This window comes from Mustela erminea, chromosome 4 (assembly GCF_009829155.1).
Source record: "Mustela erminea isolate mMusErm1 chromosome 4, mMusErm1.Pri, whole genome shotgun sequence".
NCBI classification, from domain to species: Eukaryota; Metazoa; Chordata; class Mammalia; order Carnivora; family Mustelidae; genus Mustela; species Mustela erminea.
The window spans coordinates 106,895,003-106,919,584 of NC_045617.1; the positions used below are offsets into that span (position 1 = coordinate 106,895,003).

The 24,582-nt window shown below is 34.0% G+C and overlaps 1 protein-coding gene and 1 long non-coding RNA gene across 2 annotated transcripts in view; one reads left to right on the top strand and one right to left on the bottom strand.

The window, feature by feature from the left end:
- EYS (eyes shut homolog) overlaps positions 1 to 24,582 on the bottom strand; it is a 1,637,266-nt gene that overhangs the window by 857,680 nt on the left and 755,004 nt on the right. The window lies entirely within an intron of this gene.
- Positions 1,122 to 10,686, top strand: LOC116588812. The gene is made up of 3 exons (XR_004285099.1): positions 1,122 to 1,198; positions 8,897 to 8,997; positions 10,623 to 10,686. It is a non-coding gene; the product is annotated as an uncharacterized LOC116588812 (long non-coding RNA).

The following is a 24,582-nucleotide window of genomic DNA, read 5'->3' on the forward strand; positions in this document are numbered from 1 at the left end:
CTGCAACTGAAATAAAGAAGATAGCTGCACAGAGATTCTAGGAATATAACTTTATCATTCTATAGTACCCTACAAGAGTGGTTTTGTTTTTTACAACTTAAACTTAAAAGTAGAAAAAGACTAATGGTTAAATTAATAGGCTTGCTATAGGTATCTATCAGTTGGCTCCCATTTTATTTTTAAATATAAAAGTCAGTTATAATTAGCATAATAAATTTATATGTGGAAATGAAAGGTGATGATGGAATATAAAACTGGCACATTGGTTTCTTAACTGTTCTAAGAATGCTGACACTTAAAAGTATAAGTTTACAATATTTTCACTTTTTATTTTGTCGGAAAATGTATGTAATGTCTTTAGCTCTTTGATTAGTTGAAAACATTGCTTTTATGTGTGCTTCTCTTCCCCCCCTTTATTTATTGAACAATATTCAAGTAATATCTGTCTATTGCCTATCAGTATGAGAGCCTATAGTAGGTTCTATACAATGAATAAATAACGTAGGCAAGATAGTTGCAGAGATTACAATAAAATAGGAGGAGAAAAACAAGAGTCCCAAAAAACTATAAATGTCACCATATTCTATGAAGGTGTCTAATGGGAGATAAGACCAAGTTTGTTAAGTGGTTGAGTGGTGGGGAGAGATTTCCCTATACCTGTCCTTTTGAGAATTAATAGAGGAACAATTAACCCAGAAGAAAAGGCTTACCATGAGGCATACCATAGTATTTAGTCAACTACCCCTACAGGTTTGACTGGTTGATGAAAGATAGGCTATGTTTTGGGAATCTTGGCAGAATTTGGATGTCTCAGTTGGGCTGCTCCAGAAACAGATCCTGAGAAGTTTCAGTGGAAGTGTTTTTTGGGAGATGTAGAAAACACTTTAAATTGAGTAAGCTGGTGGGGGGAAAAGAATGAGGAAAAGAAGTTTGTATAATTGAGTCATTTATTGAAGCCAGTAATTAGTTTATTCTCCTGGGGAAACTCTGGTGATGAGGAGGTTAAGACACTAACACTCCAGTTCCTGTTAGCTATTGTTATGCAATGCACTCTGGAATGGGATGATGCTGAGGAGAGGAAGAGCATTAATTTCCCAGAATTTCTATTCTCTTTCGCAGGAAGAAAGTTTCTGCAAGCCCTCAGGCTCCTAGACACAGATAATAGGCAGCTAGAAGATGGCTGGGGCAAGTTAAAATGGTAAGATCATAGCTGTGTCCGTGGGATACTGATGGCATCTGGTAGAATGAGCTAAAATTATTTGCATTTAAGACTATGAATTAAAAGTCACAGGCTTCATTGGTTTGGAGACTTCTACCCAGTAGAGATGCAAATAGTTTCTATTCAGTGGAAACAAATAACTTTAAACCTTATCATTTATTGTTCCGTAAGACAGTGACCAGATTTGTATCTAGTCCATCATGTTATTCTCAAATGCCTTTATTAAACTGCTCATAAATGTATCATTCTTTAAATGCTGTATAAACCAGGTTTGTTCATTAATTAATAAGTTGAATAAAGTATTTTAAACTTGTCCATATCATATTTACTTGACAAACTTATACTTCCTAAAAATATAATTTAATTAGTCTGTGACACACATTAAGTACTCTATGTGTGTTATCAAATTTAATTCTCAGGATAATACACGGAAATAGGTATTATTCTTATTTTATAAATGAGAATAATGGCATGTTAGTAAGATTAAATAATTTGCCTAAATCACACAGCTGGTAAATAACAGATTTGGATTAAGACCCAGGGAAATCCGACTTGAAAGCCTTTTGCTGTACTCCCTTCACATTTTGAGAAAAAGTACTCTAGACACTTTCTGATAGGAGCAGAGATTTCTTCCAATTAAAAGTGCAACTACAAGGCAACTGCACACACATATGGGCCAGAAGGATAGCCCTTTACTTAAGAGAGTCAGATTTTTTTTTTTAAATTTTTAAAAGAGTAAATTAGAGTATGAAAATATGATGATTTCCCCAAGGAGACAGAACTGGGTTCCCTAAAGTTACTAATCTTGCTGAAAATTCAAAATTCACAAAAAATTTAGTAGTACTTACATACTTGTAAAACAAAAGAAAACATATCCAGATAAAATGTAACCATCATTAATATGGAGGAATTTTTCAGTTTTTCTTCTCATTAAGTCACATAATAGTCCAAGTGAGGAAGTCTCTAATTGGATACACATCATGTGGCAATACCATTAATTGATCAGTTAAATTTTTCAAAGGTTAGTAAGTGAATTGGTCATTGTGGACTCAATTATGCTGCTTGATCAAATAATTTCCAAATCTCAGGATGCTTAAAATAACACTTATTTCTTACTAATGAGAAGGTCTGTCAAAGGGTTACCAAGGCTGTAACCCTTCATCATTGTCCTCACTCTGGACTCAGTCCGATGGAGCAGACATCATCTGGAGCATTACCAATGACCATTTCAGCAAAAGAAGTGAGAGTTTCAGTTTCATAGCAGCATTTATTCTCTCTTCCCCCAAAGAGACACATCATTTTCAGTCACATTCCTTAGCCAAAGATACTGATTCTGCTCCACCCAAACAGAAGTACAGTAATACCATGTGTCTGAAAAAGAGGAAAACTGGAATAGTTGGCAAAAAGAACTAAAGAGCACCACAATATAAAATGAAATAGACCCCTCTACCTATATTTATTTCTATAACCTATATATATTACTGTGTCTATTTCTCTGTAAATCTGTGAAAAAAATACACAAGAAAAATTTTAACTCTGTATAGATATGTAGCTGAGAATGCACAGACAGGATATAGCTGTGGTAAAATATAAATTTTTGAAGTTTTCATGAATGATACACTATCTTTTCCCTGAAACTTTGTCCATTTACTAATGTTCTGGCACTTATAAAGTACTGCACTTGGGGTTTTAAAATAATTAATTAATAAAATCATAAATATGTTTTTTAAATAGTGAAATAGTCTTTTGTGGATGAAGGAGGAATAAACTGAGAAAAAAAATGAAAGGGTAAGGAAGAGATGGCAAAAGCAAAACATGATTAAATTATAGTAAGTGCTTTGTGTAAGGGATTTATCCAAAATTGGATTTCAAGCTATTATAGTCCAAATCAAATTTAGCTTTGCTTGGCTCAAAGAAGTTTTTTTTTCCCCCTTTTAGACTGAATTTCAGGTTCCAGATTTTATATAAATTTAGACTGAGAGCAATAGCTCCAGTCACTATCAATATTGTCATTCTCTGCTCTTTGGATGCTTCAAAATTATTATTTCAAAAGCACATTTATATTATCATTAAATGTCAAATTAACGTCTGCTAACTAATTGTATGCAGGAATTTAAAACAAATTTGGAAATCATCATTTTACTGACATAAGAATCCCACTTTATATCTTCATGCCTTAATTTACCTAATTATCATCACCTTTATTTCACTCCCAAGAGTCCTTTACATTTTATCTCAGTCCCTATTGCTCACAGGAAGCTATGCCTTACTGTTTGTTGAAGTTAGGCCATAAGTCTTGACACATTTGCTAATATTTCATATATCGAAGTCTTCCCTTTCTAAAGAAAATACCCTGATTCTCCTACCAAGGATCCTATATACTGTTTCCCTTCACCATAATTTGTACAAATAATCTGTATTCATTGATCTCATTTAAAATTTTCCACTTACTCCTCAATCCATAATAACTTTTACCTGTAATGCTTAGTTGAAATTACTCTAATTACCAAATCTAATGATTACAAAAGCCAAGACTCTCTCTAAATCCCAACTTCTTTTGGAGATTTGATGCAACAGATCAATTTCTTCTTGAAATTCAGTCCTCCCACTAGCTTCCATGATGAGCCGTTACAGTCTTTTATTACTTATCCTCCCCCTCATTCTTTCCCAGTTCAATCACCCAATTCTTAAATCTTGTTTCATTGCCCTCTAAGGTCTGTTGTCTTCTCTTTCTTTCTACAAGTTATTGCTAAGTGATACCATTTCCAAATAAATATCATTTGCACCCAGCATAACGATGTTCCCAAACGTCTGTTTCCAGTTCCTACTGCCTTCACAGAATTACACCTGCATGGTCCATTGCCACTTAGTTCTCCCCCATGCATGGTGTACAGATCCCTCAAAATGAACTTAGATAAAACCAAGCTATTTATCCTATCTTCTGTCCAACTGAATTTCAGATGTTCAATAGGCTATATAAAATGACTTTTTTCCCCCTTTATTTCTCCTTGATTCATCAAGTCCTTTGAGGGTATCTGAAATATTTCTCAAGTCTTTACAACTCTGCCATACTTACTATTCCTTAGAGCACATTAAACTTTTTAAATTTTCCCCCAGCTTTCTGTTTCTCCATTCTAATTTTCATCATTTACATTTTATTTTCCTAAATCTTAGATTGTATTATATTACTCCCTCTCTTTTTGGTAAAAAAAAAGTTTCTGATATCTCCCCTTTCATGAGAAATCAGTATTACATTACTCCTAGGACTCTAAACTGTATACTGCATATGCTAGATTAGATAAATCATAATCCATGGAAGGATCATGGCTGGAACGTAGATCCCCTGACTTCTAAACCCATACAATCTCACTTTGTAAGATGAACTGTATATATTTAAGCTAATTTTATCATGAGTTGTTCAGTGTCATAATATGCATTATGTCTTATACTGCTACTGACTCATTCCTAGCCACAATTCTCACCCCCTTCTCTATCCTTCCCATCCTCTTGTCTTTTCTATAGTAGGAATTTCTTCAAGTCAAGACAGAGAATATCTATTGCTCAGTCTGGAGAGAGAGACCTGGATCTTGGTCACTTAATCTTATTCATGTACTGCTTACCTCAAACTTGTGTTTTCTACAAATTAGAAAATTATTCCTTGCTCTTGTCTAGATTCTAAGTGGTAGCATTGATGAGATGGGACACAGATGAGATAGATAGAGCGGCTGAACTGTAACTAGTGAGATATTCATTAGAGAAGCTAGTAGATAGGAAGAAAGACATAAAGATAAATCATAGCTAAGGAAAAATACAAATGTAACATATAAGGAATCAGTGCTAAATATTATTCTGCAGCATGAGAAAGAGCCCAGAAGTAGATACCAAGAAAAGAGTCAAACAAGAAAAAAATTATAGAATAGTTTGAAGGAAGAATAGAAAAGAATGGAGACATAGTTTAGTATGAAGGCCAGGAATGATCTAAGAGTATTGAAAGACCAGGTTCTTTTATTGTGAAAAGTAAACCCTGGACCTGATCCTCTCTTATTTGTTTGTGTTTCTCCCTATTTATGTCTGTACTGGTTGATATTACTAAAAGTTTTAGTAGATAATGTAGCTGTGTGTATATAGGTAATGTTTTTTATTTTCTTTTCCTGGGTTGAGAAGCAAACCTAATTCTATAAAAGCAAAAAGAAATATTTGAAATAATCAAGAAGTACAATATAGCGGAAAGAACATTCTTAGGAAAAAGGCACTAGCTATATCAGTGACATTCAAGTAGAAGTGACTCTGTCCCCCCAGGGAATATCTGGCAATGTCTGAAATCATTTTAGGTTACATCTGTCGAGGAAATAGAAGCCAGACATGCTGGAAAGAAATCTTATAATGCACAGGACTTCTCTCCACAATAAAGAATTAAATATCAGTAGTCCTGCGGTTGGGAAACCCTAAACTCTGGGATCACAGACAATTCACCCAATTTTAACCTAAAATAGACAGTTAATATCCTTTTTATGCACTTATGAGTATTAAAGAAGATAACACATTTTAATACATTAATAGTATTCACTGCAATGATGTTGAAAATAATAAGTTTTAAAGCCAATAACAAATTTCAATTAAAAATAAACTTGTGATTGACAGATGAATAAAAAAATGAAATTTAAATATAATCACAGATCCCTTGAACACAATTAAAATGAGGACAGGAAATACAAAAACCTAAGGAATTGTAAGTTTATAATCAGGTGTAATTTATATAATAAAAAAAGAATAACTTCAAGCAAAATCAAAGAAAATTCTGTCAGAGACCAGAAAACTAAACAAGGATAAACATAGCCACTAATAGATAGAAGGGATTAAAAAGATTCACTTTTTAAAATATGTAAGTGTTCTTACTCATAGTGACTGGGACAAAACCCACAAAAATATGTAAAGAATCTGATAAATTCAATTAGAAAATAAAAGAACAGAATAGTAATAAATGAATGGGCTTGTGGTGGGAGTGGGATTAGATGTTATTTGAAATAAATGATGTCTATCTGGAAAACACATTTTCTTGATAAACAAAAATGTATTTTTGTAAATGAAAGTATCACTTCTAACTTTCAACAGTTATAACTTCTAATGCTTATTTTGTATTTGTATTACATTAGGTTAAGATTGTAGGATACTATCATATATCAATAATGGTAATGGAAAATTCTTCATGATTCAAATTGGAATGTCTTTAATGTTTTCTTTGCTAAACTTCACATATATGTGTTAATATAGAGCAACGTTATTAATCTGAGGCAGCATCCTTATCTTCCTCATTAGCATGCCCAAATGATTTTTTTAAAGATTTTTTTATTTATTTAAGAGAGACAGAGAGTGAGATAATGACTGGGGTGGGTTGCAGAGGCAGAAGGAGAGGGAGAAGTAGACTCCCCACTGAGCAGGGAGCCAGATCCTGAGATCAGGAACTGAGGTGAAGGCAGATGTTCAACTGACTGAGCCACCCAGGTGCCCCCAAATGATTTTTTACTGTGGATTCTTACCATCATTATTAATTTATAAAATTTGATAATAGTCTCTACCTCAAAATTTGCTTTAGAATTAAATGAGTCATTCTATAGAATAATAACTGACATATAAGGCATTAAATGTTAATTAACATAATGCTAGTGTCATTGTCTCTTCTGATTTTATTACTATATTTAAAAATATTAAGCCACTATTCTATAGTTGAATTGCTTTTCTTCATGATATTTTAAAGTGCAATTAAAGTTGACATCTATAATTGTGGGGTTTTTTTGACCACCTTCATAGTTTGGTTCCTAAAGTAGATAGCTTTAGAACATAAACTTCTACATCATATATGCTCTAGATAAGTTAGCTGTTACTAAGTGTGAAATCACTCATATAAAATTCTCTTGGCTTATGCTCTTTTGATCATATATGCTCTAAATCAAGTTAGTTGTAAGAAGTTTGAAATCAGTCATGAAAAAAATCTCTTGGCTTATGCTCTTTTGTTGGAGATAATGTTTTAAACTTTCTCATTGTCTTTCATTTTTATATTCTACTCATGTTATTTTTTCCCCTTCAGACAATTTTATTTATATTTTTCCCGAGTATTGAACATCTTCAAAGATTTTCAGGAAACTAGGCTCTTTTTATTCTAATATTACAGACTAAAAGGATTCACTAATCATGAATTACAATACATGAAAAAAAGATGTACACTAAAATATGCCATTATGAAAGTGCCAATATCTTTGTAGAGAAGAAAATCCTAAACAATGTGAAAAAACCAAACACGTTAAATAATTAAAACTAAGAATAACATTTGATTTGCCAATGTAGCAATTCCGTCAATATTATGAGGGAAATATTTTCAAAATTGGAAACATTCCATCAAGTGTGATGGTAAGGATATTCTTTGATGTCAAAGATTTAAAAAGAAATCAGTACCCCACGCATTCTTTCTTTTCTGGATGCAAATGGAGGAAAGCCAAGAAAAAAAATCACAAGATCAGAAACCAGTCCATCTAGCCTCTGAGATCCTTAAAAAAAAAAAAAAAAAAAAAAAAAAAAAATAATAATAATAATAATAATAAATGCACTGGTAGGCCAACCAAGTAGTTTAACATTGTGTAGAACTGCGAGCTGATGATGGAGATGTGGAAATGATAATATGGAAATAGTAAATGTTCTTAACTCTAGAATCTTGACTAGACTCATTTTAGTGATCTTGGAAAGAATACAAAATAAAACATGCTTTATCAGAAAGGTTAAGATATTAAAATGCTAAAAAAGCTACAAACCATGTGGTGTGGTAAACATAGGAAAGAGAAGCTGTAGAAAAGGAAGGAATCGGGGCACCTGGGTGGCTCAGTGGTTTAAGCTGCTGCCTTCGGTTCAGGTCATGATCTTAGGGTCCTGGGATCGAGTCCCACATGGGCTCTCTGCTCGGCAGGGAGCCTGCTTCCCTCTCACTCTCTCTGCCTGCCTCTCTGCCTATTTGTGATCTCTGTCAAATAAATAAATAAAATCTTAAAAAAAAAAAAAGAAAAGGAAGGAATAAAAAAGCAAAGATGGAACAAAAGAAGGAAGAGAGAAGTTCATAAATAGGGCTTGATTGTTGTATTTCCTAAAAATAGGAGTAAAAATCCATCACAAACCAACAGGAAAGTTATTAACTGACAATATTCTTAGTACATTCTTTATAAAAGTTATATTACAGGTTTATATTATACCATATACCAAAATTAAAACCAAAGAGTTAAACTCAAGCCTAAACTAAAAGGAACAAAACAGAATTAAACAGATCTGGAGACATTGTCCTGCTTTTTTAATGTGAAAGAACTTTTAGTTATAAAAAGCAATAGAAGATGTCACAAAGAAATGGCTAGTAGACTAATCATTTCTTAAAAATGCATATAAGTAATAAAACAAAATAAGTCAAATAGATGGTTTTGATAGATGCTCATTTGCAGCAAAAGAAAAAGATACCGGGCTTAATTAAGATAATTCTAAAGTACTGTGTTGGTATATTTGGGTAAAATAAAAAATCTATATATATGCAGATCAAAACATTCTGTGGAAAGACAAACACAGAACCACAGAATGCTTACATACTTGAAACCACAAAGCTAGTTTGAGGTCAGAGTATTCAGCTAATTGACTTTATCTTTTCAGTAAAGTGTAAACACTCAGGCATAATCCATGTGGCCCTGACAACATGACTTCACCTTCTGATGACGCTGCAACAAGATCATCCATGAACCATGCAAAAATAGGTAATTTAAACTATTATTAGAGGTGGATTTTAAAAACCAAAACATGTGCTTTAGTTAAATTCATCTCAGTGAAAAGCCTGGGCAGGATTTGGAATGGGACTAAGGCTTTGGACCAAGATAAAGACAGAAGGAAAATAAACTGATTATATTAAAAGGGTTAAACAAGCCTTTCCATATGAGCTCATGGAGCTAGAGTTACTTCTTTTGTTTCTCCTTTTCATTTGTAACAACCAAGTAACAACAAAATTAAGTGGCTTTAAATCCACACTGTCCCACCTGACATCACCTGGGACTGACAAACAGGAAGGAACAGTCTCCTGATAGACAATGTGAGCTAGCTTTAGCTACTTGTTGCTTATACTTCTCTCATAGCTTCTTGCTTTACACAGAAGTGGGTAGTGGGGTAGATTAGGTAGTGTTAAAAAAAATCAAAAGACATAGTAAACTGTATAAAAGTATGCAATAAATGTGACAAATGTGTGAGATTAAAAAACAAATAAAACCTTCCAAAAAGGAACTGGATGACTAAGGTTCTAGAAAACTCATAGGAGAAACAACGCAGTAAGTAGATATACAATATAGATTCAAAATTGCATATTTTTAAATAGTGATGAGATCTTTTGGACTGGGTAGTGAGGTGGATATTTTATTCTATTAAATGAAGGTATATTTTACTTACATTTTATTCTATAAAAATAAAATCTTCAGTTCTGCATTTGTTTGCTTTTGAATCTATGTATTTTACCCTTCTCTTCTTTCTGATTATTAAATTGTCAATGCTTTATACAAAAATGTACCACAATAAAAGAAAGGATAGAGTTCTTCATCTGACAGCTCTGGATTTATATTCCATACATGCTGGCTGTGAGCTCTTCAGGTCTCAGATTATTCATCATTTGGTGAAGATTATGTAAACTAATATGTGAACAGTACTTACATGGGCAGATAATCGTAAGTATAGCCGCCACTGTTCTGATGAAACATTAACAAGTGTGAGCATTCAAGATGGTTATTTGACAAAAATCTTTAAAATAATAATTCTTTTGAAAGTTTACATTATTTTTTGAAAGATTTTATTTATTTATGTGAGAGAGAGCATTAGAGGGGTGAAAATCAGAGGGAGAAGCTACTCCCTGCAGAGCTTGGAGCCCGAAGCAGGACTTGATCAGGACCCTGGGATCATGACCCAAGCCAAAGGCAGTGCTTAACCAACTAAGCCACCCAGGTGCCCAAAAGTTTACATTATTTAAGTGAACTATTCCTCTTCTGGACATATAGTCTAAATAAATGATAAGATTTATAAGCAAAGGTATATGTATAAGGAAAATCATCCTAGTGTTATTAGAAGTGATAAAATAAAATCTTTAAATTGAGAACATGTTATAGAACATTCTTAGACTATAATATGGTCACTTGAAATATTTTAAAAAATATATTTAAGGTAATATTAGTGAGAAAATGTAGGTCTCAAACTGCATTTCATCTGATTACAATTTTTCTAAAAAATGTAAGTACATATGGAGAAAAAAAAATCCTAGAGAGAAATACACCAATATATTAAAATTAGTGATTTGTTGATAATGTGTTTTTATTTAAGTTTAATCCTTTCTTTTTGCAATTTATAGGTCTTTACCAAGATGCATATGCACATTTTACAACACAAACAGGAACAACAATGGCAAAAACTCTTAAAAGGTTACTTTTAACATACTTGCTTTGATAATGAGGAGCAAAAATAGAATCTTCAGTTCTGCATTTGTTTGCTTTTGAATCTACATATTTTATCCTACCTTCCTCATTTCTCACTTACTCATTGATTATACTAATTATACTATACTATTGATTACTGATTGATTATACTAACCTGCCATAATATATTTCTCAAGATGGTATACTAATCAGACTTTGCCAGTCACTTCTTTTTTTGGCAAGCAAATGGTCTAATATTCGCAGTGATGGCATACTTAATGTATTTTTGTGAATACGTTCTATAAAGGAAAAGTGCTTATAAATGGATTTATATGAAAATTGCTCATAAGTCGATTTACTGATTTATATTTATATGCATGGCCTATGTGGGGTTCTGCATTCAACAGGGACTCTGCTTGAAGATTCTCTCCCTCTGTCCTTCTCCCACTCACACATGCTCTCTCTCCCTCTTTCTCAAGTAAATAAATAAATCTTTAAAAATAAATGAAATGAAAAAAACAGTTTCTTTATTAGCACACCCAATTACTAGATGACATCAGACACATGGGCCCTTCCCATGATGTCATGATGCCAGAATTCCATCTAGTCACATCATGGGACAGTAGGTGCCGCTAGCATCTCCTTCCAAATTTGGAGACAACATGTACATGACACTACTGTCTCTCAAGTCTTAGATGGACAGTAATGAAGAACATTGTTAAGCTGTTATTTTAAAAGGTTGCTTAGGAACTCATAACATTTTTTTTTCTTTGCTATTTTTTTGTCATATTTTATGGCTAAATTTTAATATTGTCTTAAATTTCCCTGAGGAATAATAAGCTTTCTTGCATTTCTTGGAAATTACATTTTCATATACTGGGAATATATTAGTAGATTCAGCATCCTCAAAATATTATATTTTGTAAAAACACTCAAAATAGAAAGTAATTTAAGTATTATTTTAAGTTTTACTATTGCTAGAAAAAAACTTTATGGTCATTTTATACATGAATGGGTAAATGCATACACAAAGATGTGGAAATGAAAAATACTTGACAAGGAGGCTGAGTAGATGAGGGACTCAATATATTCAGCTAAATAGATTTTCTTTTTTGTAGGTAAATACTTTAAGTCAGTGTATCTCAAATTTTAGCATAATCACAACATCTGGCGTGCTCTATTAAAATACAGCTTTGTTGTTTCTCACCTCAAAACTCTTCACCAAATAGGTCTAGGTTTGGGCACAAAAATTTGTATTTGTAACAGGTTCTCAAGTAAGGCTGATGCTGTTCTATGGACCACATTTTGAGAACTACTTCTTTAAGTAAAATTTTCTATAGAATGTCTACAAATATTTTTTTAAAAAAGCAATCTGGATTCAGCAAACATAGTTCATGAATACAGCAACATTAGTAAACGTACAGAAGTCAATTATTTGAATGGCATCGTTCTAACAAGACCAAAAACGAGTAATAGGTGTTTAAAGGTCAAAATAAAACAAATCTTATGGAAATTACAGACAAGCAAAATCTGTCATAATAAGAATATTCTGTTTGTCTAAAATGTATAGAAAAGTGCTAATTATCTTCAAAATATACTTCCTAAAAAAGCCCTCTAGAGTGTAGAGGTAGGAAAGGATTAAAATAAATACATACTCTAAATTCTTATCATATCTGTTCCTTTCAACTACTTTTATGTGATAAAACCCACTCCTCTTTCAGTGTTTTCTATCCCTGTTTATGGCACCACCCCACCCAGTCTTCCAGCTAGAGCCAAAATTATTATCTTGATTCTGGCCTTCATGTTTTCCCCATTTCAGCTGGAAGAAATCAGTTATTTTGTCTATTGTAATTGACAAAATATATAAGCTTGTCTCTTTCCTATTATCCTTGTCTGTGCTTTTCTATGCCCCTCTCCACACTAAGGGGGAACAGAACTTGCCACCCCAAAATATACCTCTTTGGCATAAGAATCATTTCGGGCTAATTATTTTTGAGAAGTAGCAGCCACAGAGAAAGCTCTGAAAACTGGGCATAAGTTACCCTTTTGTAAGACACTTCTACAGTTACAAATACAATCTCTCTTTGGAAGGGTGTGTAACTCTCTATACCAGGAAAAGAAGGTAGATTCTAAATCTCTAGAAACTCTTGTTAAGGGAGAAGGCAGTGACTTATAACTGCATAAGTACTTTACCCTTGCCACAATCCTTTTCCTGATAACATTTTATAAACTCCCCCAACTCCTATCATCCCCAACATTCTTTTGTCATTAGCTGAAGATGGTATTTAAAGTCATAGCTTGGGGTCACCTGGGTGGCTCTGTCTGTTGAGTGTCTGACTCTTGGTTTTCAGTGTGGGGCATGATTTGGAGCCCTTGTGGTTCTCCACACTTAGCAGAGACTCTGCTTGAATATTATCTCACTCTGTCCCTTCTCCCACTCAAGCTTGTACTCTGTCTCAGTCTGTCTCTCAAATAAATAAATAAATAAATAAATAAATTTATTTTTTTAAAAAGTGATAGCTTGGCACATTTCAGAGAGCTTCTAGGCTTTCCCAGTTATCTCTTATGTATACAGGAGGTACATGTGCTATTACACATCTATTTGTTTTTCTCCTATTAATCTTTTATTATAGGTGTGTGTGGGGGTCTCCACCAAGAACCTAGAAGGATGGGGGAAAATTATATTTCCTCCCCTAAACCATGCACTGGATTATAATTTCTCTGTGAGTGAGGATTATTTTATGTCTATATTCTTTATAGAACATAGTTAATTATTTTACACATTATCTTCTTCCAACATTTTTTAAAAGATTTTATTTATTTATTATTTATTTTTTTGTCAGAGAGAGAGAGAGTGAGAGAGCACAAGCAGGCAGAGTGACCAGGCAGAGGCAGAGAGAGAAGCAGCCTCCCTGCTGAGCAAGGAGCCTGATGCAGGACTTGATCCCAGGACCCTGGGATCATGACCTGGGCTGAAGGTAGCAGGTATCCCAATCTTCTTATAACATTAAGTAGATGACTAAGTGAATGAATAAATGAACTAAGACAATGATATTATAATCCAACATTTAGTTATATTCCATGGCTATCTTTACCATGTTATATGCATCATGTCATATACTGAGGATATCAAAAATAATAAGTCCTCAGCCCTCAAGTTAATTAGAGGAGAACCTTTACAATATCTCCTAGTGTTTAAAACGTGTACTCCCATATTTTAACACAGCCTTCATGGATTTACTTACTTTATTTCATTTCTTAGAAAATAAAGTGAAATGAATTGGCTCACTTAAGTAGCAGCCTATGAAAGTGAAACTTCCCAAATACGATTAAAACTAGTAGCAGTTATAATGGAAATTTAGGTAACACCTATGCAGCCATCGGATCTTATTTTACAGATTAGTCTAAAATGCAAAGGGCCTTATGGAAGCCTGGGGTGGGTATGATCTATACAGACTATTAACTGTGTCTGAAAAAACTTGTGCTTCTTTGGTTGTAAAGGGAGAGGGAGATAAAGATTGAAAGTCTGAGAGGGTGGAGGGATTTATTTCAAAGAAAGTAAAAGTAAGGAAAGAAAATCCTTGGGGTTGAGTATACTTAAGAGTTTTATGGAATTCATTGACTGCAGGGTTCTGGACCAGTATTGTGAGTGGGAGAACTGGTAGGAGGAGAAAGAGGTTTTGAAAAGTGATTGTGTGGGTAATGAAATGAATCTCCTCTAATGTTCTTTAAGAGACACAATTAAGGGTTGCAATTCCTTTTTAATTATGTACGAGCACTGGTCCATGCTTTAATAAATGAAAATCTCTTCAGAGTCTTGGTCATTTGGGCCTTGGGATTTCTAAAGGTTACATGTGTTTTATTTGTTTTAAAAATGTCATTTATCTAGGTTTCACTCCTTTTCAGAATGTCGGGATTGAGAGAGAAATATTTTCAAAATCAGGATTGCACATTTGTAGGGAAAAATGATACTTCTACAAGATAGATTCATAAAATATTACTTAATCTTGTATTTAATTTTGCATATAGACCAACACACACAGCCTTAATTATTTTACTGAGTTTGGTTAAAAACTTATGCAGGTTTCTTCCTTTCTAGGACCCTTGCCTCCCTTTTCTTAGAGCATAGACTATAGAAAACCTGTAATTATACATTCTTGCTCCTTGAACATGTAAATTTTTTAAAAAGTCTCATGTCACTTTGATCCAGGGTTGTCTTTCTCAAGGATTTCGGAACCCTTTGAAATGTAATTATCTAGAAAGATGATATCCTATCTCCAAGTCTCTGTGGAAGCATAAGAGCCTAACTTCTGGGTAATTTGTGAATAATTTGCTCCAACTTATAAAACTGTTCTGTCACAAAGAAAATTTATATTTTCTTTGGGTAATGCCAATTAACAAATACAGATGGGCCTAAGATTCCAACCACCCCAGCTGCTAAAACATTTCCTGTTCTTAATTTCAGTGGAACTGAGTTCAGATTGAATTTTGTTCTCCTCCCCCTATTGCAAGAGCCTTGAATAAAGTCTTCTTTGTTTAACTTTGTCCACCGCAACTTTTGCTGTGACAATCTAAGGTGGCCAAAAATTTTTAAAAATGAAAGGCTAATAATAGGAATGAAAATTACAGACAGAACTATGTTATGTTTGACATTTTTTGCTATTATTGCATTCCACAATTTTCTTTGTTTATGCTTCAAAATATAAGGTATGGAAAATTTCATATTCCTTTATTTTTCTACACCAAATTTAGTATCTTCTGAGCCAACAGCTCAGCATCCGGCAAGAAATCCAATATTGCTTGTTCTAGGAACTACTCCTCACACACTTCGTTGAACTCATCCAAGAATCTTGGTCTTGATGATGTCAGAAAACTGGCCAAGGGCAGAAACGCATTTCAGAGGGGATGCTATACTTTTGTGCCCAGAGCTTAGGTCTGTGTGATTTTTCTTCCCTAAGAAGTTGTAGCCTCAGGTATACCAATGGCTGCTTCTGTAGTAGTTCCTCACCTTCACCAGCAGCCTCCCTCTATCCCCGTACCAAATGATCAGTAAGAGGAGAAGCTGAACTCTACAACTAGGATCCATTTTTCCAACAGTACTGGGCAAAGCTCAAAATTTACCACAGGACTACTACTATTTCCTTTTCCCCTATTTAAAAAAAACAACAACAAAACAAAAATTAAACAACAACAACAAAATCTTTCCTCTGTCTCTCCTTTTCCAGGGCTTCACACACCTCCTCAATTTATTCTTCTTTTCAGTTCTAAAACTCTAAAGGAATCTTTTTCTTTCCCTGAAGAAGGGCTAAGAAAGATAGAGGCCAGACTATCTTCTTGAAACAGGATTCCGGTCATTTATTTTTTTCCCCCAAATGTGGGTAAAGAGTTTCAAATTGGTTAATCCTTTGTCTTTAATTCATTCCACAATCAGATTACATATTTTAGGAATGATAACAAGAGTAAATATACACTTGACACTTACAAGGCAAACATTACCTTAAGACTTCTCAGATACATATCACGATCATAATTGGAAGGTAACAAAAAGTAGTTTTAGAAGGGTAGGCCATTTCCCACATTAGAATATGGCTACTAATATAATAATAAAAACACTTTAGGATCACCTTATTATTATCATGCACTTAAATTACCATATAGGTATCCACCAAGGAAAAATTATGCATCTGTAAATTAAGGACATTTTATTGAATTCTTAAAAGAAAGTAAATGAATATGGTACTTTATTACTGAACTACTCTGTATTTAGATTACAGCTAGATACCTTGGAAAAAAAGCCATATTGTAGCCTTATCTTCTGGAGGTTTTTCAATTATCTATTTAGTGTTGTTAGATTCTGCTTTTGAACAATCTTCTCCCTATAACTGATGCTCTAGTCCCTGTTTGCCCATTCCCTGGCCTACATCCCTTTTATAAATTATTTTACTCAGCAGAATGCAACAGTATATACAGATGGAATTAGCCTATCACCTTTATTTTTATTTTTTAATTAAAAAAAATTTTAAGGAATAAGTACACATGGTCTGAGTTCTCTGGTTTTTTCCTGTCATGCACTCTGTATGGCTCAATGACTTTGAAAACTAAACTTTCTTCCTCTTTCCCCAGACTATGATTCTAATTTAGGTATAATGGGATTTGAACCTCCCTCAAGCCTTTTAAAATATTCAAGGGAGGCATAAAAGAAATAGCAGAGAGACATTCACTTTTTATTACTCTGTATGATGAGGATATTGTATTGCACACATACTAATGTAAATTCCTCTAAAATATATAATTTCCACCCTTTTATCCTCTCATTGTTCCCTTTCTACAATCAATTTGGATTCCTGAGACCTTACACAACTGAACTAAATAGCTTTTCTGAAGCTGATGTGCCCTGGTCTTTTGAATTCAGTAACTGCACACTAGATAGAAGCTATAAGTAATAAATTTCGCTTTGTGACTCTTCCTGACAACAAGAAAAAACATTAATTTAACTTCTCTGGTTAAACTTGAACCAAGGCCTGAAAAGTAGAAAAGTGACTCAAGCTATTTATTTTACTCCTTCTGCCCTGTAACCCTCACAGAGAATGAAATATTGCAAGTATCCTAAAGCTTAGTTGAAAGAACAGCTTTTATATTTAGAAAAGTTACAGATACATAGCATTAAATTTTAGGAATATCCATTTCAACTTCTGCAAGGCTTCTTATTTTCCCTAAATTTAGTCTTGCTCCTCTTAAAGCTGTTTTTGGGGAAGTATTTTAACCTTAGAATCAATGTCATCCTCCTTTTTGTAATTCAAACGCATGGAATATGTTTTTCAAAAATTTCTGCAAAACCAAACGTAAACTGCAGGATTTCAGATTCAAGATATAATTTTACACATTACTATCCTAATAGATCCCTGTAGGTCATTGTTGACTACCACACAGGTAAATATGGCACAGGGATCCCAGAACAGAGAAGTCCTTAAAACAATAATTTTGATGAAACATATAGAAGATGGAAGATATCGCTTACTCATGTTGACCATAGGAAGAGCACAGTATAATTGAGTTATGATAATACTAACTCCTTCATCATGTGAATAGATGCTAAGAAGCAACATGTTCAATTACTATTTGAATCCATTATCTTATTCTCTGTCCCTAATAAAATACCCTAGTGCTACAATTTCAAAATGACTTGAAACTTTGAAGTACTGCTGCCAGGAGCTACAAAAGTTTTAAAAGTCACTGTTTAATTCTTTTGCCTCCAACAACAACAACAAAAAAAACTTTTACTGATAATTAAAGAGTGAGTTAATCTTATAACTATTCTCACTGTTCATGATAAGGCTGTTTCTGCAGGATCTTTAAAAATAAATATAGATCTCCTTGATGTGATATTTGCTGATAACTTCAGAAATAATTAGAGCTGATATATATTTTATTTTTTTTTTTAGAGAGAGAGAGTGTGTGCAGGGGGAGAGGCAGAGGGAGAGAATCTTTTCAAGATTTTATTTTATTTTAGAGAGAGAGCAGGGGGAGGGGCAGAGAGAGAGAGGGAGAGAGAGAGAGAATCTCAAGCAGTCTCTGCGCTGAGTGCAGAGCCCAAATTGGGGCTCAATCTCCTGACCCTGAGGTCAGAACATTAGTCAAAACCAAGAGTCAGATGCTTAACCAACTCAGCCACCCATGCACCCTGAAGACAGAGAATTTTAATCAGGCTCCCTGCCCAGCATGGAACACAACACAGGGCTCGATTTTACAACCCTGAGATCATGACCTGAGCTGAAATCAAGATTTGGATGCTTAACTAACTGAGCCATCCAGGCACCCCCAGAAGTGATTATTTTTATGCCAATGTAATATCAGTGCTTGTTTTAATGATACCTAGTAGGGTATATCTTGATTTCAATGCCTAAAAGCACATTCATATAATTCTACAAAACAAAAATCAGTATTAGTTTAAAGTTAACAGCTAAACAGAGACCTTGACTTTATCCTAGTAGATGAATTCTTTTGTTTTTAAGGAGACTGACATATAATTGAATATATGTTCTATTTTTTTGAAGATTTTATATATTCATTTGAGAGAGACAGAGAGATGGAGAGAGAGAGAGAGAAAGCAGAAGCAGGGGGAAAGGTATAGGGAGAGGGAGAAGCAGGCTCCCTGTTGAGCTGGGAGCCTAATGTGGGGCTTGATCCCAGGACCTGGAGATCATGACGTGAGCAGAAGGCAGACGTTTAACCATCTGAGCCACCCAGGCACCCCTTTCTCTTAAAACTTATTTTGTTATATTTTTAAAGCTATAATACATGTTCTAAATCTTGCTATAATTTAAGGACTTAAATATGTTGAGTTATAACTAATAGAAAAACAATAAAGCAGCCTTAACACTTCAGACCAAAAAGTTTATAAAAAATATACTGATGACATTTTTGATTAGCACTACAGAAGAACGTCCTATAAAAGTTGCGTAGAGGCCTATGAACTTCAATAAATATTTAAAATCTCTTCTTAGTGATATCAAGAATTGATCCATCTCTTTTATTGGCAGAGAGGAGCAGCAGTACAAATATCCTTGTGATGCTTGACCATTTTAGCAGAGGGCAACGGATACATCACATAGAATTGTTCTGTAGGTGCTGGTAGAAGACAAAATGTCTCTATTTCTTTGAGACTTTAGTCACTAATATTTCAATTTGGCAAAGTGTGTCCATTTTTTTCCCCTCATGTGATGGGAAGAAATTTAAGGACTTTAATAAGTTCAAGCTCTCTGCTTATAGAGAGCAAGCACGATTACTGTCAGTAAAATGAAAGTCCTCTATGCTTAGGAACAACACTAAATCAATTCAAGGAATTTTTAAAGCAGAAGGAGGTTCAAAATCCAGAATAAATGGAAAATAGTCTTTAACCCAAATTCCTGGTTTCATATTTACTGTAATCTTTAATGTACAGAAACATGGCTAGTTGCCTAAGGAATAGAAATTTCTCAGTAAGTCCTGTTCTTTCTTGCCTTCACAGAAGCCTCTTAGAATTGTTTTTATCTGTTACATTTCTAACTTTTCTGGCATAAACACACATGTATACATATATACAATGTGTGTATGTGTGTACATATAGATACATAAACACACAATGATTATTTTGAAAAAAGAAAATTTCTAAGTTTTAGTACTTAAGCCTTTCCCCAAAGGCCATTTCCACATATGCTTGCTTTACTAAGGAGATTTATTCATTTTTAGAGTCTCCATTGCTTTCTCTGTTGATGACACTTTAGCTCTGATCTGACATGATGCTCAAATTCTCAATAACCTCCTTATCATCTTTACATGTCAAAATCAATATGTCCAAAAATAATTTTCTTCCTCAAGAAAATCCCAGAACTTTATGAGTTTTAATTAATGACAGCACCATTTTTAATAATTTAAACTTGATTTAAACTTGAAATACTTTTTGACTCATTTTCTTTCAGTTTTAAATTTCAGCCATATCCTAACTGATATAAAGTGTACAAAATGTCCTGGGTTTCTATTCCCATCTTTACATTCTCACTCTAGGTATCTCTAATTATATGGTATCTGGACATGTAACTGAGATATTATCAAAGTATTTCACTGCTATCTGCCTTGTCTTCAATTCTTATTAAAGTCTATGGCAAAATAGATATTCCTAAACTGAGATTCAGATCATATTCCCATGTGCAGAATCTTTTCTAGAGTGTCCCATTACTTGTGGAATTAATTATGAATTCCTCAGCCTCCTCAATTTACTAAGATTTTATAAAGAACTTTTACTCAGGAGGATTTTTTATATGCACACACATTATAAATACTTAATAAATTATGGTTTATTTTCATCTACATTTCTGACTTCACTTTTTAAAAGTGATTGAATTTTTAATAATTTTCATGAGTAATTTTCAACATAAAGGAAAATTGAAAAAAAAATAGAATACATACCAGCAAACTCACTGCAAGGCTGGATATTAATATTTTGTTAGATGTCTTTTGTGTATATATGTGTATGTGTGAATACTTGCTTTTTGAACTTTTTCAAAATAAGTTCAAGAGATTATGACACTGTATTTTTAATTATTTCAGCAAACATCTCCTAAAAGTCAGGATATTCTGCATATCATATAGAACATTAGCATACCTAAGAAAATTAATCATAAATCTGGAAGCTAACATATTGGTCTTATTCAAATCTTCCCAATTATTCCTTTAATTTATTTCACAACTGTTCTTGCTTTCAGTTTAAATTTTTAACCAAGATACAATAAATTTTCTTGCATTGCATTTGGTTATTAGAAATGTTTCTCTCCTTTAATCTAAAAGAAAAATTTTTAAAGAAAGTTTACCAGTTGCTTCATGAAATTTCTAATATTATGCATTTACTAATTGTTTCTTAAAGGTTTTATTTATTTATTCCAGAGAGAGAGAGAGCATGCATGAGAAGGGGAAGAGGCAAAGGGAGAAGGGCAAGCAGACTCCCCACTGAGCAGGGAGCCTAAGGATGTGGGACTCAATCCCAGGATCTTAAGATCATGACCTGAGATGCTTAACTAGCTGAGCCAGCCAGGCACCTTTGCATTTGCTAATTGTTAACAGAGTTTTTTTCTAAACCCTGCATTTCTTTTTTAAAATTTTTAAATTTTTTTTAAATGATTTTATTTATTTATTTGACAGAGAGAGAGAGAGATCGCAAGTAGGTAAAGAGGGGGGAAGCAGGCTCCCCACTGAGCAGAGAGTCCGATGTGGGGCTCCATCTCAGGACCCTGAGAACATGATCTGAGCTGAAGGCAGAGGCTTAACCCACTGAGCCACCCAGGCACCCCGCTTAAATTTTTTAATTAATTTTTAAAAAGATTTTATTTATATATGTGACAGAGAGAGAGAGAGAGAAAGAGCGCTTTCAAGCAGGGGTAGCAGCAGAGGGAGAGTGAGAGGCAGGCTCCCCAGTGAGCAGGGAACCCAAAGTGGGGCTTGATCCCGGGATCCTGGGATCCTCACCTGTGCCAAAGGCAGACCCAACTGATTGAGCCACCCAGGCTCCACTAAACTCTGTATTCTGCTAAATTGGAAATTAAATCAAAAGGCCAAATAAATCATGTTAGCCATTTTTAGTTAGAAACATTCATGAGTACGTTATATAGTAACATACCAAGAAGCATATGTCAGGTTGTCTACAAATAACGTTAAATTTGACTGATTATTTTAAATGATAATTTCTTGTATAGTGTTTGTTAACTCTGTTATTAGCAAATATGCAGTCAATGATAGTTTTACAGTGACAGAAAAACATTTTTTTGTAAAGGGTTTGTTTGTTTTTAAGATTTTATTTATTTATTTGACAGAGCACTAGCAGGGGGAGTGGCAGGCAGAAGGAAAAGGAGAAGCAGACTCCCCCGTGAGCAGGGAACCCTCTTGGGCTCAATCCCAGGACCCTGGGATCATGACCTGAACCTAAGGCAGAAGGAAAAGAAGAAACAGACTCCCCAATGAGCAGGGAACCCATCTGGGGCTTAATCTCAGGACCTTGAGATCATGACCTGAACCCAAGGCAGACACTTAATGGACTGAGCTTTCCAGGGGCCCCTCTCCTAAAGGTTTTAACATGCCTTCAAAATTAGGGGACCTTCAAAATTAGAAGTTGGAGGAATGTCTGAGTGGCTCAGTCAATTAAAAATCCAACCCTTGATTTTGGATCAGGTCATAATCTCAGTATCATGAGATCAAGCCCCACATTGGGCTCCAGGCCCAGAATTCTCTCTTTCCCTTTCCCCATGACTCTCCCTCTGCTCCTCCCTCACCAAAAATTTAAAAGTTAGATCGATAATTTTCCAACTGTGTCATTTTAATACAAAAGAAAATTATTTTTTTCCTTCACCAACTAGGGAAGAATTAGAACCTCTCCTAAAAAGCCAAGGTAGATGATTCTTTCCTTTCAGTTGCGAATATTAAGAATAAGGAGTTGAATCATCATTTCCAATAATAGTAAATGAAATTGTTTTCAGTTTTTTTTTAAGTAACAATAAGAAGTTGTAGATTTTTCTCTTTATTATTTGATGATCACTTAGTCATTCTTTTTTGTTGCTCACATGCCATATTTGACAATTGGTCTTACTTAGGCTGGGACTTATATCCTGTCGACACACCTGTATTAGCTTTTGAATACCAGAAAGAGGAGATTTGATTTGCATGTACTAGAACATATCTCACTAAATACATGCAATAGGGATACTGTGTGAAAACTCACTTGAGGGGCTCCTGGGTGGCTCAGTCCTTAAGTGGCTGTCTTCAGCTCAGGTCACAATCCCAGGGTCCTGGGATAGAGTGCTTCATCGGGCTCCCTGCTTGGCCGGAAGCCTGCTTCTCCCTCTCCCACTCCCCCTGTTTGTGTTCCCTCTCTCACTATGGGTCTTTCTCTCAAATAAATAAATAAAATGTTTAAAAAAAAAAAAACCTCACTTGAAATAATTCTTTTTTCTATGTAGTATTCTTATGATTTGGATGCAAGTTAATTTGTTTAGCCTATTTTTAATTTCATATTTTTATAAATATTTCTTTCCTGTCATCACTATGTTGTACATTTAACATGATACAATAGCTATATATTTACAATCTATGTAAAAAGTTACACTTTCAGTCCTCTCCTCTCCTCTTCAACCTCGTCCCCTAGCTACCCTTCCTTAGAGATTTCCCTCTTTATTAGTTTCTGGTTTATCTTGCTAGTTATGTGTGTGTTTCCTTTTTCCTTGTACAAAAAGGCTGCATAACTTTTCTTTGGCACTTTACCTTTCTAGATAACTTACATACTTGGAATTTGTCCAGGTAAACTAGAATCTTCCCATGCTTTTTTAAGTGTGTGCTTAATACACCTTTATGTAGATCTCTATTATTGTTTTCCCATTAGTTCACCTATTGGTGGACATATGGATTGTTTCCAATCTTGATGTTGTATATAACATTCCAGGAAATATTCAAATGCATATATTTTTTCTATTTGTAGGGCTATATTTTAGGACAGAGTCCTAGAGGTAGGATTGAGGGGCAATGGTTAAATGCCTATGTGATACAATTAGGTAAGACGTTGTCAAATTTCCCACGATATGGTTAAATCATTTTTACTCCTTAATGCAGTGTGTAAAAGGGCCTTCACAGCTTTGACAACTAAAGATGTTGTTATTATTTTGGTTATTTACTAAACCTGTCAGTAAAAAATATGGTATTTTAGTACCCTTTTAATTATATTTCCTTTAATATGAATGAGATAAATATTTTTTTTCATGTGGTTAGAGGCTATTTGCCTTTCTTTTTCTGAAAGTCTGCATGCATGTGTTTGGGCCACTTTTTTCCCCAGGGTTTTTATCATTTTCTTATTTGGTAAGAGTTCTTTAAATGTTATGGAGATTAGTTCCTTGCCTATTTTCTCCCTGTGTATAATTTCTAACTTTATTCTTATCTCTTTCACAATAGCTATCCTCCTTTGAAGGCCAAATTATTCCACAGAAAAAAATAAATGAGATTCCATACAACTGAAAACAAGAATTCTTTTTTGTGGGCACTAAAATGAGGGAATTATGTGTTTTAACCTACATGACGGGAAATAAAACTCTGTTCAATAAGCAAAACAGGTAAAAATAAAATAAAGAGAGTTTGGGAAAGAGTATTTGTGAGTGCAGAGTGAAAGTAACTGAAAGAAAAAGGAGAAGCCTAAAAAAGCAATGAGAACAGAAGGATAGCCCTATAAATGAAGCAGACAGGAATCTACTTCCAGAATGCCAGCATGAGCTGCCCTGTGGATGCAGTCCCCAGTGAAGCAACCAGAACTGACAAAAATTGTAACAAAAACAATCATTTTCTGCCCCATTGGCCGGCATACAGCAAATGAACAAATATTTTTCAAGA